We start from the raw sequence: 17,070 nt of genomic DNA, 5'->3' as shown, positions 1-17,070 counted from the left end.
CCACTTCCCCATCCCTTTCCCCGTGCCTTAACCATTTTAAATGAGCTACTGCACTATTTCAAATGCTCAACACAAATGTCTTTATTATTAGCAAAATAACATGTGATCAGTATGCCTGCAAATCAATGATTTTTCAAACCCAAACACCAGGCAGGCCTCAGCCTGACCTAACAGACTGTACTCAATTTTTTTTGTTATGTTTTTAAAGTTAATTTATGTGAAACTAGATGGTGGCCTGATTCTAACGCATCGGGTATTCTAGAATATGCATGTCCACATAGTATATTGCACAGCCCACGTAGTATATTGCCCAACCACGTAGTATATTGCCCAGTCACGTAGTATATTGCCCAACCACGTAGTATATTGCCCAGCCATGTAATATATTGCCCAGCAGTGTAGTATATTGCCCAGCCACATAGTATATTGCATATTATACTGCCCAGTCATTTAGTATATTGCCCAACCACGTAGTATATTGCCCAGTCACGTAGTATATTGCCCAGCCACATAGTATATTGCCCAGCCATGTAATATATTGCCCAGCAGCGTAGTATATTGCCCAGCCACATAGTATATTGCATAGTATACTGCCCAGTCACGTAGTATATTGCCCAACCACATAGTATATTGCCCAGCCACGTAGTATATTGCCCAGCCACATAGTATATTGCCCAGCCACATAGTATATTGCCCAGCCACATAGTATATTGCCCAGTCACGTAGTAAACAGCACAGAGCCACGTATTATACTGCCCAGTCACGTAGTATATTGGCCAGTCACGTAGTATATTGGCCAGTCACATAGTATGCACCAAATCCCTGTTAAAAAAAGAATTAAAATAAAAAATAGCTACATACTCACCTACCGGAGTCCCCGGATCGAAGCGGCCGGTTACCAATGCTCCTCGTGCGCTCCAGTCTGAAGAGTGCATTGCGGTCTCGCGAGATGATGACGTAGCAGTCTTGCGAGACCGCACGTCATCATCTCGCGAGACCGCAATGCATGGAGCGGTCACCGGGGCATCGTGAGGAGCATTGGTAACCGGCCGCTTCGATCCGGGGGCCAACGGAGGGTGAGTATGTAACAATTTTTAATTTTTTAAATTATTTTTAACATTAGATCTTTTTACTATTCATGCTGCATTAGCAGCATGAATAGTAAAAAGTTGGTCACATAGGGTTAATAGCAGCGTTAACCGAGTGCGTTACACCGCGGTCAATGCTGCCATTAACCCTGTGTGAGCACTGACTGACTGGAGGGGAGTACGGAGCGGGCACTGACTGCGGGGAGGAAGGAGCGGCCATTTTTCCCCTGGACTGTGGGCGTCGCTGATTGGTCGCGGCAGCCATGACAGGCAGCTGGCGAGACCAATCAGCGACTTGGATTCCATGACAGACAGAGGCCGCGACCAATGAATATCTGTGACAGACAGGCAGACAGACGGAAGTGACCCTTAGACAATTATATAGTAGATAGCGCGGTATAGCATTTGAGTATCTTACAGCCAAAAAATAAGTACTCTGAACTCCAATGGCAAAACTTGGAGCAGAGATATATGACGGCTGTAACATAAATACCACACTGGCAAATCTGTGGCCTTTCTAATTTTTTTTAGGCTGAATAGCACTGTATAGAATTTGAGCATCACACAGCCACAAAGTAAGTACACCGGCCTCCAATGGCAAAACTTGGAGCAAAGATATATGACGGCTGTAACAGAAATACCACACTGGCAAATCTGTGGCCTTTCAAATTTTTTTTGGGGGGTTAAATAGCGCTGTAAAGAATTTGAGTATCACACAGCCAAAAAATAAGTACACCGGCCTCCAATGGCAAAACTTTGAGCAGAGATATATGATGGCTGTAACAGAAATATCACACTGGCAAATCTGTAGCCTTTCTAATTTTTTTTAGGCTGAATAGCGCTGTATAGAATTTGAGAATCGCACAGGGCCGGACTGGCCATCTGGCATTTCTGGCAAATGCCGGAAGGGCCTGTCTGGTCATGGGCCACCTTGTCTGCAATGTTGTTAACAGAATCGTTGTTCTCAAGACACCCATACTGTTAGCTGTTGTGATGGAGCACAAAGTCACTGACTTCGTCACTTACCCCAGCAGACCATGGGTATCATTAGAAATATTGGTCTTGTAGAAAATCTTCCTTTCCTCCATCCAGGGTAATATTAGTAATATATCCCATCTGGTTCATGGGGACGGAGACAGCATGGGCCTGTGTGATTTTAAATGCCAGGGCTCAATTTCAGCCCCAGTCCATACCTGGCCACAAAGTAGGTACACCGGCCTCCAATGGAAAAACTTGGAGCAGAGATATATGACGGCTGTTACAGAAATACCACACTGGCAAATCTGTGGCCTTTCTAAAAAATTTTTAGGCTGAATAGCACTGTTAAATCAACCGAGTGATCACTACTGTGTCATCGTGTTCAATCTACAGTACTCAAATCCAATAGAAGTCTCAAATTGTCGCGAAGCGCCACAGACCCCTAAAATACACAATGGACCATAATAAAAAATCAATAATGTTTATTAATAATTTAAATAATAAAGAACAATAATCATAAACCAGAGAAGACCTCCAATGCAATAGGAGCGAACTATGCACATAACATCAAAATAAAAATAAAACACATCTAAGTACACAATAGCAAAATACCTAGACCAAATAAACAAGTCTGCCTACATCTCCTAAATTAACACAAGCCGAATGGTGACATCATTCTAAAGCTGAACTTGAGCGCTGGGAAATATTGGAGGAATCCCATCTTTTTAAAGATTACAGCCTTCTGAAGACACGGAGTGCTTTTTGCTTCCTTTTTTTGTATGTTTACAAGAATCCTTGTTGCTGATTCTCTCCCGTGTATAGGTTTTTTTGGCATAGGAGCTATGCAGTGAGGATCGGTGTTGTGTATAATTGTTGTCAAAAAATTATTTGGCACTTTATTATATGTACACATGTATATTAACCCCTTAGCGACCGCCGATACGCCTTTTAACGGCGGCCGCTAAGGGTACTTAAACCACAGCGCCGTTAATTAACGGCGCTGTGGAAAAAGTGAATAGCGCCCCCCAGAGTCGGATTTTCTCCGGGGTCTTGGCTGCTGGGGGTAGCCGAGACCCCAGAGAACATGATTCGGGGGGGTTTTAACCGACCCCGCATTTGCGATCGCCGGTAATTAACCGTTTACCGGCGATTGCAAAAAAAAAAAAAAAACGCGATCTCTTTTTAATTTCTCTGTCCTCCGATGTGATCGCACATCGGAGGACAGAGAAAAGGGGTCCCAGGTAGCTCCCCAATACTCACCTATCTCCCCCGATGCTTAGCTGACACGCAGAGCGGTCATTGGTGAGCGCCTGCGTGTTTGCGGTCCATTGTCCGGAGGGAGTGAGGACATTTCTGGTGCGCGACTGACAACGTCAGCACCGAATTGGTTCCCTAGACGACGCGGATTCCAGCGTTCCTAGTCGTTCTTTCTGATTGGTTGAGGTGGTGTATAAAGCGTCCGACGTCCCTCTACCCCGACACGCCCCCTGAGGAAGTGTTACGAAATGCGCGTCGGGGTAAAGGAACAAGTATATCAATAGCCTGCCTTGTTATTTGCCACAGATCTCCCTTCTAGAAAGCAGCACTTTATATTAGTGGGTAGCGCAACTGTATACATGCCGTATGGCAGTGAAAAAGTAATTAAGCCCCATGATTTACTCGGCTTTACCTTATCACACTGAGCCGTTGTGCTTTGAGGATGATGTCACCATTCGGCTTGTGTTAATTTAGGAGATGTAGGCAGACTTGTTTATTTGGTCTAGGTATTTTGCTATTGTGTACTCAGATGTGTTTTATTTTTATTTTGATGTTACAGTATGTGCATAGTTCGCTCCTATTGCATTGGAGGTCTTCTCTGGTTTATGATTATTGTTCTTTATTATTTAAATTATTAATAAACATTATTGATTTTTTATTATGGTCCATTGTGTATTTTGGGGGTCTATGGCGCTTCGCGATAATTTGAGACTTCTATTGGATTTGAGTATTGTGAATAGCACTGTATAGAATTTGAGTATCACACAGCCAAAAAATAAGTACACCGGCCTCCAATGGCAAAACTTGGAGCAGAGATATATGATGTCTGTAACAGAAATACCACACTGACAAATCTGTGGCCTTTCAAATTTTGGGGGGGGGAGTTGGGGGGGGGGTAAATAGCGCTGTATAGAATTTGAGTATCACACAGCCAAAAAATAAATACACCGGCCTCCAATGCCCAAACTTAGAGCACAGAGATATATGAGGCCTTTTTCGGTGAATTTAAAACACCAAAAAAAAAAAAAAGGGGACACAAGGGTAGCATAGACAACTATGCTACATATGCCTGACAAACTATCACTTTTCAACAGGCCTCAGTCTGACAGAACAGACTGTATGTATATTTTTTTTTGGGGGGGGATTTGTGAAAAAAAAAAAAAATAGGTACATAGAGAGTAAATTAGCTGCAGCAGCAGGCAGTTATGGAGCTTTGGGAAGGATGCAGTGGGAGCAATGGACGCACATACAGTGCCTGCAGGCCTTGCACTGATGTGGATATGCTGTGCCCTGCCTGCCAAGCGCTGCAATATCGGGACCCACGAATTAGCGCTAAAATGGACTGCTAGTTTCTCAGGAGTTGTGGATGTAAGAGTTGCAAACCTACACTAACTCTAAAACCACGATTCTCACCCTATTTCGGCACCAGCTCTCCCTACTCTCACTGAATCCGGAGCTGAATTCAGCGAGCATGGAGGCGCCAGGTCTATTATACTTGGGAGGATACTGTGCGGCCCAGCCAATCACTGCACGACCACTACAAAGATGGCTGCGCTGTTTCATGGCTTGGCAGACAATCCCTGCAGCATGATTGGGTCTCTAAAGTCCGCCATTACTGCTGGGTGGAGACTACAGTTACCGCCGAATAATCCCGGAAATGCTCGCTGCACGCCGAGTACGCCGAGTAGCCCGATACTCGGGCGAGTAACGAGTAGTGGCGAGCACGTTCGCTCATCACTACTAGTCACCCATGCTGCTTAGTCCCAGGTGGATTTTGAAGTATGTTTTTATTTCAAACTTCACAGCGTTTGAGGCAAACATAGATGGCTTAAATCATACAGTTAATACTCGGTATTTGCTGTATGCATCACACAAATTCCAGTATGCATCAGCAGTCAGATTCCGTTTGATGCTGTTCTGTTTAGATTTCACATACACTTGTACTGTTCCCGGTCATTTTTGACCGTCCTTATAAAATAATCATTTTTAGCTAATCTAAGTGGGTTTTTTTAAACAGTTTTTGCACTATTATATTGCTTGTGAAGATGGTTGTTCAAATACCAGAAAAAAAAATAAATACAAAGCTTGTTTTATATTTTTTTTATATCCAAAAGGGAACATGGTATTTTTTCGATTTTTGTAAAAATTGATTATTTTTGCAGATAAAAAAAAAAATCTTGATCTAAATGTTAACTATAAGTAATAATATCAAACATTATGTAGATATACTTTTTTCAAAGGCAAAAAAAAGAAAAAAAAGCTTTTTTCTCTATAAAATGGCAAAAAACGTTGTTTTTTATACACTTATACTGTTCCCGGTCATTTTTGACCGGACCTAACAAAGTTGTGATTTGTACCTAATTCAAGTGTTATTTGATTACCTGTTGCATTGTTTTACTGTATGTGAACATGGTTTTCAATAATCAGATGAAAAATTAAATCAAAAACTTTTATTTTTTGAATCAAATAAATTAACATTTTTTGCAATATTTGCTTAATATTGCACATAAAAACTTTTCTTTATTCTAAACTATATACAAACTTTTCAAAAAAAAAAAGGTTTTTTGTCAAAAACAAATGATAAATGCGATCAATGTATTACTTGCATTGATCACATGTATAATTTACATGACGCTTGCACAAGTATTTTGCACATTTGCAACACATAATATTAGATTTATGGTTACTGGACGTTGGACAGAATGAGCATCTTTTTCGCTTGCAGCTGGTTGCGATGGTGGAAGCCGTTTCAGTATCAGTGGTGGTCGAAGCTGTTGGCTCGCCGTCTCCACCATGCTCTCGAATTTGTCGGGCCACTTTTTCTGCACTCTCATTTCTTGGATTTCGTGGCCGTGTTTTTACATATGGATTAGTGAGAGACTTCCCCAATTCCTCAATAAAAAGCCGTCGTTTGTGTAATTTTTTTTCTTGCCATTTGGGGTTTATTTCCCGCCACAATACAAAGGCATTATAGGCAGATACATCGATCAGGTTGTAAAAGAGAATCATAGGCCACCTATTTGTTTTTCTTTTACATGTATACGTGCCTACAAGCTGGTCTAATGTGTCAACAGCACCTTTAGTGGCTTTATAGTGAAGAATCATGTCTGGTTTTCTGTCATCTCTCTCACTTATTTTTGCATCATGGTGCATGGTGCTCATGAGGATAACTTGTTTATTTTTTTTGGGAACGTACGACACTACCGTAGTGTCCTTTGTAAAATAAAACATTGAACTGTGTACGTCTCTCTTATTGAAGATACCCTGTGGAAGTTCAGGTTTATTTTTTCGTACAGTACCCAGCATAGTTATATTGTTTTTTTGTAACATCTGCCCCAATTGGTAGGATGTGAAGAAATTGTCACAGGTAACGTTTCTCCCTTTGAGTCCATGGGTCAAGTCCAAAACTACCCTCATGCCTTGGTTTTTTTCAGGTCTTTCTAGAGGGTTTTTTCCAATATATACTTGAACATTTGCAGCATATGATGTTTTACTGTCACACAGAGTCCAGATTTTTATACCGTATTTTGCTGGTTTACTTGGAATGTATTGCCTGAATGGGCACCTGCCTCTAAATGACACCAGCTGCTCATCAACAGTGACATTTTCTACGGTATTATAACATTTTGGGAGTATCTCGACCCATTTACTCCACAAATCCCTAATTGGGGCAAGTTTATCTGTGCTTCTTCTTTCAGATCTATCCGTTTTGTCATCAAACCGTAGAACTCTGGAAATTTCGTGGAATCTTTCTAAAGACATGGTGGCCCTAAATATATGGCGCCCCGTTTCCGAATTCCACAAACTTTTAGTGGACTCTCCATATGATTTGTATACTCCAGCTAATAGAAGTAACCCGATGTAAGCATTCATAGCCGTCACATCGAAGTTCTTCCATTTATCGCCATAAACCTTTTTTCCTTCAATGTTTGTCATTTGGATAAGTATATTTTGCATGGCTATATTTATGAATAATAGGAATGCCGATTGAATGTCATCAATTCTAGCAATTGCATATCTAGTGGGACCTGGAGTATCTGTGATGACATTTGATGAAGACCTTCTACCAGTCGGAGCAGGAGGCTGCAATTTCCAAACGACATCTTTGTTTTTTGAATTGATTTCTTGCGTCAGACCGGTTGTCGGGGTTTCCACATCAGATTCACCCTCAGAATCCGAGTTCTCGGCAATATCTTCATCCTCACTAATGTTGTCCTCCTCTTCGGAGACATTTTCAGGTGGGACATCCTCATCTGTATCGGAGTCGTTTATAAACTCCTCCAATTCAGCTTGGGTGAAGTGTCTTCTTCTCATGCTGTAAGGCATCACTGTTGAATGAAAAAATAAAATATATCCATAAACAATGAATGAAAAAAAAATCAAAACAATTTCGCAACAATACACACAATAACGTCCCGTCACACATTGAGATATGCCCTGTGATTATGGTGCTGGAGCGTCGCAAACAAAAATGAGGCATGCACTCATTCTATCACAGCAGTGAGAATATGTACTCATAAGCAGACATTGAGTCTACACAACCCTAATGCTAACCCCCATCATCCATTCTATCACAGCAGTGAGAATATGTACTCATAAGCAGACATTGAGTCTACACAACCCTAATGCTAACCCCCTATCATCCATTTTATCACAGCAGTGAGAATATTGAATAATTTTAGAATAAAAGAATAATTTATCTGTAACATACCTGTAAAAATGGGACTTCAGAGCTCTGACGTCTGAACCTCTGCTCACTCTGTGTTGTCTCCAGCTGAACTGAAACTCTACACTGCTATGTTATCTGTCTACAGATAAGATCAGAGCAGACACCACCCTGCAGCAGGAAAAAGCTCACAGTACAACACTTTAGGTGAATTCTGCTTAGGACAGCATTGCACAGTGTAATACTGTACAACCAGCAAACACATGGAAAATCAGAAAATCATGATTTACAATATGAAATGTTGACAACTGAATGGAACTAGATCTATATGAACAGCAGGGTAAATAAAAACCAGTGAAATAAATTGCGCATAGCTATACTGGAAGCGAATCCGTCGGCTGTATCGCAACTTGAAAATGTTGGTATGTGTAAATCTTTTCTGACCAAAAGTAGTCAGATACATTGATAAATAGTAGTAGATGCAATATATAGTTCAAAATGAGGTGATAGCACCTTTATTTTTGTCAAAAATTGTCTGGAGAGCTGAATAAAGGCCTATCGGTCATTTTTGACCGAACAGTACAAGTGTAAAAAAAATTGTACCAAATAAAGTAAACAAAAATTAAAAAAAAAAAAAATTCCCACAGAGAGCACCCCCCTAATGACGAAAAGTCAGGAAGCCTCAAGTCTCAATCACACGCTGAATTTTTATAACATTATAGAATTTCAAAAACGGTCATTTTTGACCTAACAGAACAGCAGGGTTAAACCTTTCTTATTAATTCTTATATGTTCATTTATCCATGTCTTCAATTGTTTCCCTGTCCTGCTGACATACTGATAACCATTAGGGATGAGCTAAAATGCTCGGATGCTTGTTACTCAAACCAAGCTATTCCTAATGCATGGATTCTCGTTTCAAGTAACGTGTATAAGGGAAGTCAATGGGAAATCAGTGCCTATTTACGGCAGAAAAAAACAGCAGAAAAAAGGCAGCACCGCTTACCTGCCCAGGTCTTTGAACAAATGCACTACAGGATGCAGCCAGCCCATATAGCAAGATGTTGGTAACACAGGTGTGAAATACTAAATAGACAGCAACTCACCACATACCCATTCATGGGTAGGACGCTGTTAGTTTAGTGATCGGACTCGCAAGTGTGGGGATCCTTGACGTGGATTGCGAGTTTGCGTATTTTGGGCAAAATACCGACCAATACCTCACTATTTTTATTTATTTTGTGCACTATATTTTTCAGGATGCAGCCAAACCCAACTCGTTTGGTGTTGTATAAATGGGTGTTCACACTGGGATGCATGGAGAGAGTGCAGGCCAGCCCACCTAATTGAATAGTAGGGGCATGACTAATAGGCTGAGAAGCAGACACTATGCATTTCCTTTATGTGAACAGTGTCCTATACAATCCTTTATTGTGCAAATGTATACAAAGCAGTCACCCCCTCCATGAATGGGCATATGGTGAGTGGCTGTCTATTTAGTATTTTGCACCTGTGTTGCTTATATCTTGCTATATGGGCTGGCAGCATTCTGTAGTGCATTTGTTCAAATATCTAGGCAGGTAAGCGATGCTGCCTTTTTTCTGCTGTTTTTTAAATTTTTGGAGGATTTTAGTCCTCTTTTGTGGCTTTGCTATCATTTTTCCGGCAGAACCTACAAGGAGGTCTGGGTGGGCAGTGAAAATGTTGAAGTAGATGGAAAAAGTGCTGAACAGAAGAATAACAGCATGGGGAAGACCCCAGATGGCATCTCTGACACCCAGATTGCTGCTGATGGTGTCACACCAAAACATTCAAAATCAACAAAAATTGGAGTTTACAGGAAGCAAAATGTTAAGAAACATTCTTTCCTGTTTACTGCAAACAGTTTTAAAACAATGTTTAGGTAAACCAACATTGAATTTGTTATTAATGTTATTAATTAATTTGCTTTTTTTTTTTTTTTCATTAAAAAATTGAAATTTATGAAGGAAGCAAAAAGTGCCCCAATTTAGATGGAAGAGGGACTCAGATACCCTATATTAGACATAGAGGAGGGTCTCATGGACATTATGCTCAAATTGTCATGCAGTGGTACTCCTAGACTCATAAAGGCTATGCACTAAGTACAAAGCCTTCCAAAAATTACAAGCAGGGTCATCCATACACCCTTAAAGGCACCAACTGTAGTGCCTCATTAAAATATTTTGAACAAAGTGTGGTTGTGGTACTCCTACACTGATAAAAGCCCTATACACAGTGCAAAGCCAGAAAAAAATAAGGCAAGTTGTCCATAAATTATTGAAGACACCAAATGGAGTGCATCATAAAAAAATTTAAAAAAGTGTAGTTGTGGCACTTCTACAGTCTTGTGCAAAGCGAGGAAAAATTATAAGGAGTGTCAGCTAGTCATCTATAGACCATTGACTGTAAGAGCTTGTGGGCCTCATTCAAATATTTTGAAAGTTTTGTTGATGTACTCCTACATTCATAAGGGCTTTGCACAAAGTGCAAAGCCAGGAGCAAATGATAGGGTAGGTAATACAGTAATACTCTACAGGTGTCAGCTATTTCTTCACCTTCCTTGGAAGGCTGGGGAGACTGCCTCTCCCTACTCCCAGGTGCCTGGGCTATAAGTGACCTTGTTTCGGGTAATGTCGGAGCTGCCCATATGTAGAAATGGGTGACAGCCCCCAATGTCACCTGCACCATTGCCTGCACCCACATAGGAGGTGGGGAACCCCAAGGACAATCCGGTCTCTAGATGGTAGTCCATCTCAAGCAGCTTTGAGTAGCCTCTCTCAGGCCTGTTCATTTCACAAGAAGGGTTCATCCTGCTTCTCGGATCACACCCACCAAAATACCAGTGAAGCTGCCCCTAAATTTTGAGGAATGTGACAGGTTCCAGTGGTCAGATCTTGCAGCCTGAAAAGAATGCGATCACGTGCAGAAGCTATATCTTTAGTAATGGACTGCAAAGCATAAGGCTATGTGCACACGTTGCGGATTGGTGTGCAAATTTTTCCGTACTGTTATTGCAAATTCCGCAAGTCAACCGCACTACGGATTACCTGCAGATTTACCGTGGATTTACCGCAGTTTTCCTGCGGCTTTTGTGTGGATTCCACCTGCGGTTTTACACCTGCGGATTCCATTGAGGAGCAGGTGTAAACTGCTGCGGGATCTGCACAACGGATTGACATGCTGCGAAAAATACACCGCAGCGTTTCTGCGTGGTATTTTCTGCAGCATGTGCACTGTGAATTTTGTTTTCCATAGGTTTACATGGTACTGTACAACGCATGGAAAACTGCTGCAGATCCACAGCGTCAGATCCGCTGCGGATCCTCAGCAAAATCCGCAACGTGTGCACATAGCCTTAAGCCCTTTCTAGAGGCTGTATTCTGCCACTCTCCTCCCTGATCCTTGCATCTGTCCCTAGTCTAAATGCAGAATGTATTTGATACAAACAGCAAAGCACAAGATTAGCCCTTAGAAGAACTGTTATTACCATGGTTCAGCATCAGCACCAGTATCAACACTAGAGGATTCTGATTAGTCAAACTGTGCACACGCAGGCCTGGATAACTGCTCTCTCCCTCCAAACAGAACTGTTCCTGAGTTGTGCAATGGCATCAGTGAGTCATGCATGGTGACAATTATCTTTTTATTACTTCTGATGAGGTATTGCAGCCAGCAAGCCAATCACTGTAATGCCACTACCAAGATGGCTATGGCATTACAGTAACTGGCAGGCAATCCCCACATCTTATTGGCTGTGTAACAGGCACTAAACATGAGTAGCAGCGCAATTCGATCTTGAAATCAGAGCACCAGTCAAAGCTCATCAAGTGCCAAGCACTCAGTTTCTCGAGTGATATCCGAGTATCACTGAGCATGCTCACTCATCCATAATAACCACGGCTACATTGTAGGAGAAAAACCTATATATTCCCTGACTCATTGATTTTCTCACAATTCCTACCTTTATACATTGTCTGTTTTTCCAAATTTATTTTTTTGTTAACTGTGTACCACTAAAAAGTGGAAAAAAAACTCTAATATTTGCATTTCCTACTTTTTTCCTATCTTTGAGAAAACTGTGCATGAAACCAACTTTAATGGGTCCTCTTAAAAAACATTTTAGATTTCTTAGATAATAATGGTCCCAAAATGGTATCCATCTTTAAAATATCCAAGTTTTTTTTTCAAACATTCCCCTTTACTGTTTCACCTCCACAAACGTGACAGCCTCATAAAAATACATGAAGCTGGAGATCGTTGGCCAGTCCATGCATTGCAGTCCGAGATTGGACCAAGATCCACGGATGTCTGCATGAGCCCTTAGTGTTGTTTAGTTTGTTTTGCATTACTATTTGGGGTTTGGTTTGAGTTTAGTTATACATTTTAAAGTACTTTTGTCTATAGCTTATTGATATTGTATGCTGTTTAGTTTAGTTTAGTCTATGATCTACAAGTACAACTAGATCCCTCTGTAAAAGTAAATGAATTCATTTAAATCTCTATAAGACATACTGCACACTGTACTAAATATTGTAATATTCCACTTAAGAAACCATTATGGGACCATTAAGAGTATGAATCATTAATTGCCACTATTTCAATCCATTTCAATATCGTCTGTAAGACAGTTTTCAATACAGTTATGAAATATACTTCTTTCTAAACCAAATTACCTTAAAGAAGGCCTTTTACTAAATTTTACATGTTCAACTGGACACACAATATAATAGTGAATAGAGAGTAGTAAAACGTTTTTTGACTCTCCACTGTGGGTATATTAACAATCAAAATATTTGGCACCTAATGAGTTAACTATTGTTAAGTCCAAGTGGGTGTTGTCATATAGCAAACCAGACAGGGAGAAGTACAGCCCTCTATTGAAAACTATTTAAAGGGAACCTGTCAGCAGGATTGTGCTGAGTAACCTACAGGCAGTTTCAGGTCGGCGCCGTTATACTGATTAAAATAATACCTTGGTTGATGAAATCTGTCTTGTGGTTGTTGTTTAATCTTTATTTTCAGTTTGGAGTTAATGATATATGACTTCTGACAAGTCAATGATCCCTCGGTGACCTGCCCCTTAGTTTGCACATTGAATATTATATATATCTTGGGATAAAAAGCTTCTGCAGGCAGGTGCCAGTGGTGGCGCCTGCACTTCAGCATGACATGTAATGAATTATACAGGGTGGGCGATTTATATGGATACACCTAAATAAAATGGGAATGGTTGGTGATATCAACTTCTTGTTTGTGGCACATTGGTATATGAGAGGGGGGAAACTTTTCAAGATTGGTAGTGACCATGGTGGCCATTTTGAAGTCCGCCATTTTGGATCCAACTTTATTTTTTCAATGGGAAGACGGTCATGTGACATCAAGCTCATTGAGAATTTCACAAAAAAAAACAAACGTGTGCTTGGTTTTAACGTAACTTTATTCTTTCATGAGTTATTTACAAGTTTATGACCACCTATAAAATGTGTTCAAAGTACTGCCCATTGTGTTGAATTGTCAATGCAACCCTCTTCTCCCACTCTTGACACACTGATAGCAACACCGCAGAAGAAATTCTAGTCTAAAGTGGTCAGATTCCTTCTAGGAATGCTCGGACCTGGCACCGTCTACGCCTGTGAAATAACAATATCGGAGCCATTTTCAAACATTTATTTTTTAGGAACTTCAGGATTACATCAAACAAATGTGTATATCATTCATTATATATGTGATTAAGCTGTCAACTGCTTGCAGAGGCAGATTTGTTTTTACAAGATATACCGTATTTTTTGGACTATAAGATGCACCGAACCATAAGACACACCCCAAATTTTCAGAATCAAAATGGGGAAAAAAATTAATGTATCAAATGGGGGTCCATCTTGCAGTCCTGAATTCATGTTACGTGGGGGGAGCAGCAGCACTGGTGGAGTGGAGACGCAGGGGGTGTTTGGTGGTCCGGCGATATAACCCAGGTACGGCAGTGATCAGCGGAGCGGGGGGCTGTAAAAATTTTGTTAAATCCCCGAGCCTCCGCCCACCCATTTCTGTGATGCGGTGGTCTCCGGGAAATCCCATCCAAGTGCTGCAGGTTCGGCGGTGCTTGGTAGCATGTGGTGGTGCTGGGGGCTCCGGCGACATTTTGTGAAAGCCCAGAGGCCCCTCACTTCTATTGTCTCAATGCTGTGGCCTGCAGGAAAATGGCCACCGGAGGTGGCGCATGCGCAGATTGAGAATTCAGGATACGAGATCTTGGAAGCGAGATCTCAATCTGTGCATGTGCTGCCTCCGGCGGCCATTTTTCCAGAGGCCACATTCATTCCCCAGGTGCAGATTGAGATCTTGGTAATGAGATCTTGTCCCAAGATCTCAATCTGCACATGCGCAACCTCCGGTAGCCATTTTCCCGGAGGCCACAGCATCGAGCCCACCGCACCACAGTGCACTGTTGAACCTGCCGCACCAGGCTGGGATGTGATCAAGATCATTGCCCTGCAGTTTCGGACCACCAGAAGAATCACCCAACTCCTGCTGTCATCACACTAACTATAAGTACATTCTGACTATAAGACACCCCCGTTTTCCCCAAAAAATGTTGAGGAAAAAGTGCGTCTTATAGTCTGAAAAAAATTCATTATATAAACTAGGTGGCAGGTCACTGAGGGATCAGTGACCTGTCAGAAGACATATAGATGAATATCTAATCAGACCACCACATAAAGACCCCCACAGACTGCCCTGGAGCACAAGCATATCATTAACTCAAAATTGAAAATAAAGATTAAAAAACAACCACAAGATGGATTTCATCACCCCAGGTATTATTTTAGTGAGTATAACGGCACCAACCTGACACTGTCTGTAGGTTACTGTGCACAATCCTGCTGACAGGTTACCTTTAATAGCACAAAAAAAACACACATAGTAGCATGCAAGTATAGAGAAGTCCTTACTGAGAGCTGGAAGAGCCGGGAAAAATATGTAGACAATCCTCTTATCAAGGTGAGACTGAAGTTTATTCTGAGATTTCACAGCCGAACAGTTTCACAGAAGTTAGAGAGATAAAGCATGCAGGCACAAACAGGGTTTCAGACAGGCAGAGTAATACTGGGATGTCTGGCGATGGTTTGGCTCTAGCCTGGCCATGGTGTGGCATGGCGGCGAATGGCGATGTATTGGCCCCGAACAACAGTAACAGGGGCTTTTAATACATGGTTTATACAAAGAAAGCTGCACCTTGCAGCAAAGGGCGTATACATGATAACCTCATATTACAGAGAGAAACGTGTTTCAGAACAAAGTATACAATGACACAATATGACAACATTAATTAACGTTTCCCCAAAATACATTAAAAATCATAAATCTCCATGTCCCTCTTAGCTAACTCATTATTCACATCATGCTTTTAGTGTGCTGCTATATCTCTTCATACACTGACAGCTCTTGATTCTGCTTTCTATCTTAACTCAATATATATACTATTCATTACCATATAATATCATTTATTTCCTATCACAGTGCCCTGCAGCTGTTCCAATTAATCTATGTGTATGCCCACTATGCCTGCTAATCGCTATGATCTCATCTTGTATCTCCACTCAAACTCCATCCATACTTACTAATGGCAATGAGATCATTTTATGCCTTTATTTTGGGTAGAGCCTCAGCTATTTGAGGTTGACTAGAGTTTGTCCAAGATGGCTGCTAGAGCCAACATAGCTGTTCGGTGTATTATGGCTGACCATTCTCTTACAGCAAGTGCGCTGCTTCCAAAACGCTGCTATTCCTGATCATGGGCATGTACACTAAGACATGATGTAATGGCAAAATAGTGGCTGCAATTATGGAGTTGACAAAACAATAGTACATGATATAATAAAGAATAGCGACTGCGATTCTGGATGTGACGGGAGGCTAAGATATGCTATAATAGCAGAATAATTACTTCATCTCCATTTCATTCTCTTATAGCCCACCAAAGTCCCGGCCTATTAGTCTGGCTCTGGATGTTACAGTGTTTGTACTGTGCATGTCAGAGCATGCACGGTATAAACTTTCATAAAAGCAAAACAAAAAGGTCTCGGACGGTGCATTTTTCTGCAGGACACTCTTAAAGGCATAAAAAAGCACCTTATTTTTTGCTGACTATACATTTAAGGATGATTGGAAGCCCATGTAAACCATGCCCAAATATGTACCAGGAGTGTATGTATGACACAAATAAATGTACATAAATTTATATCCGCAGAAGAAACTGTAGATATAATTACAAGCCAGATTCTAGCTTTCCTGCTGCTATAGGCAAAAGCTGAAATGGTGACATTACCTGCAAAGCAATAGTTTAACCAGCGCACTATTGTCCCTTATGAACTGTAACCACCACCCTTTCATCCATTATGAACTATGGCCTCCACACCATCCCCACTTTAATCTATCCCTATCTCTACATTACTCCCCACTCTGTCCCTCTTCTCACTGAGCTCTCCCATGCTGTGACCTCTAAATATTATGTGTCTACACACATTTCCCCCTCTTCATACTGTTTCCCACATTGTCCCCTCATGGTGCCAACTCTCCGTACTTTTCCCTTTCCTCCAGCCGAACCTCCTCCTGGTTTTTCTATTTCAATACTGTTTCCACCCATAAGGCCCCCTCTTCACATTGTGCCCTTGCCTCACACTGCCCCCTCACAATACTATGTGCCTTGCTCATACTGGCTACAATGCACACTAGTCCTCCCATACTGTGCTCTCACCCCCGTCTATAATAAAAGTCCTGTTTAGCCCTAGCACCGTTGAGAGTTTACAATCAAGGCATTTTTGACTCTTCCGCAGTGCAGCAATGACTTCAGCAGCAGGATGAGGTGACCCAATCACTCTGCTGCACATCAGGGTAGTGAGATGAAAAGCACTCTTCTGCCCCTTCACTAATTTTTTCAAAGAATCATAGAATGTTAGAGTTGGAAGGGATATCCAGGGTCATTGTGTCCAACCCCTTGCTCAGTGCAGGATTCAATACACCATCTCAGACAGATGTCAGTCCAGCCTCTGTTTGAAGACT

The sequence above is a fragment of the Ranitomeya imitator genome, chromosome 4 (genome assembly GCF_032444005.1).
Source record: "Ranitomeya imitator isolate aRanImi1 chromosome 4, aRanImi1.pri, whole genome shotgun sequence".
Lineage (NCBI taxonomy): Eukaryota > Metazoa > Chordata > Amphibia > Anura > Dendrobatidae > Ranitomeya > Ranitomeya imitator.
This window is presented reverse-complemented; position numbering follows the sequence as displayed.